Here is a 2,100-nt window from a genome sequence, read left to right on the forward strand (position 1 = left end):
TTGATGGGTCGGGAACTACTGGATGTGGAGCAACTACATGTTGGTTTATAGCCCTTAAGTCTTGTACAAACCGATACTCTGGATCACCATCAGAATCTTGCCTGTTCTTTTTAACTGGCAGAATCGGAGTGTTGTACAGGGATTCACAGACCCTAAGAATACCTAGTTTCAAATAATGATCGATTTGTTTTTGGATCCTCTTCTCTGCTTCCTTTGGGATAGGGTATTGCTTAACTGCGGGAGGCAATCCCCCCTTTGTTTTTATCGAGACTGGACTAGCTGATTTCTGTAGTCCCACATCCATTCCTGAAGAGCTCCATAATTTTTTAGAAACTGATTCTAAACCTGTTGGAATTTGCAGATTAGTTGACTCTGGTTCTGGTGTCTTAGCCAGAACACATGAGCCCATAATTATTAGCTTTATCTCTTCCGGCTGTAAGCAGATCTGAGTATCCGAGGCTTGCAGGAGATCTCTCCCTAAGAGGCAAGAGGGAAGTCTGTGGAAATTATAAAACATCCCCACACTCTTTTACCCCCAATAGTGAGTAATAAGGGCTTAGATAACATTCATTCGCCTTTTCCCATCAATCCTCGCATCATTATTTTATCTGATGACTTGCATCCTTTAGGCTCAAAATTTAAAAGGGAAAGGGTGGCTCCAGTGTCCACTAGAAAGGGCACTTCTAAACCTTCTATATTTGCCATTACCTGCCCCTCAAATCCAAATCTATATCCCATAAATTTACCCCAATTTCCACAGTATTTTCTGAGTCTCCTATCTCCTGTCATTGTGGACTGACCGGGAATTGCCTGGTCTCATTCTTAGTGTTTGATTTTCTCATGCTGGCCCCTCTATTCCCAAATACATGGGGCCTCACTGGGCATTCCTGCTTCCAGTGCCCTTGTTCCCCTCAATAATGACAAACATCATTAACTCTTAATTGTATACCACGTTCACTTTGATTCCATCTATCTCCCCTGGTTCTTCCACGCCCCCTCCCCTTGCCAGCCTGGCATACGCTCTTTAAAATACTTTTGTGTATCAGGGGCTGCTTGATCTATAAAAACACTAATTGCAAGAGCATCAGTGAAGTTTTGTGGGGTCATTCCTCCATATTTTAGCAGGGCTTACCGCAAAAGTCCCCAAAAGTCATGGGGGTGTTCATCTAATCACTGTCTGCATTCTTGCACTTTAGTCCAATTTACTCCTAATTCTCTGCATGCTCTAATTACTTCTGCTAAATTTCTAAGTCCTGTTTGACACACAGCTCTATCTCCTGCTTTATTACAATCCCAGTTTGGATCATTTGCTAGCCAGAGGTTTGCTTGCTGCACTTCTTCCACATCTTTAATTATCTTATCCCCTTCATTTGGTCAAAATAATTCCCTCAAAAGAATTTGGGTATCACTCCAGTTTGGGTTGTGCCTGGTGCATATATTAGAAAATAACTGGACACCCCCCCAACAAGGCGAGAACGCCAGGGTCCCGGGGTTGATTAGTAAATACCCGCAGCACAGGAGGAGGGGGACTGGCCCCTCCCTTTCCCCTGGCTGTAAAGCGGCAGGGTTAGTCAGCACATTGGGGATCATAGGACAGAGTCCGGCAGCCGGTGGAGTAGAGGGAGAAGGAGGAGGAGAAGGAGAAGTAATGACAGAGAGATCATCAGGCATATAAGGTGGAGCAGAAACTTTTGGAGCACAGTCCAGGGTACTAGTGTCTGCTAACATGAGTGTTACCTTCGGCAGGTTTCTTTCCTCCCTCCCTCCCGGCTCAAATGCTCCCGCGCCCATGCCCTGTTATCCCAAACATACCAGTAATCCATTCGACTTGGAAACCTGTCTTCTAGATGATTTCACAAGAAAGTTAGCTCCTGCTGATCAAAAGTCCCTTGCGGTGGCTACCGTTCCGCTGGGTTTCCCTCCTTTGTCAGGAATGGGCAATCCTCCTGACACAGTTGGATCAACCTTTTTTCCTTAGATTTTTTTGGTACTCCAATTTTCCAAAATTTCGGCTAAAGGCATCCCCTTTTCTATGCCGAAATTATTCCCCATATTGAGTTCCTGAAAAGTGCGTCTTAAGCAAATCAGGCAGCGCACTTC

Source organism: Dromaius novaehollandiae, unplaced genomic scaffold, assembly GCF_036370855.1.
Source record: "Dromaius novaehollandiae isolate bDroNov1 unplaced genomic scaffold, bDroNov1.hap1 HAP1_SCAFFOLD_100, whole genome shotgun sequence".
Lineage (NCBI taxonomy): Eukaryota > Metazoa > Chordata > Aves > Casuariiformes > Dromaiidae > Dromaius > Dromaius novaehollandiae.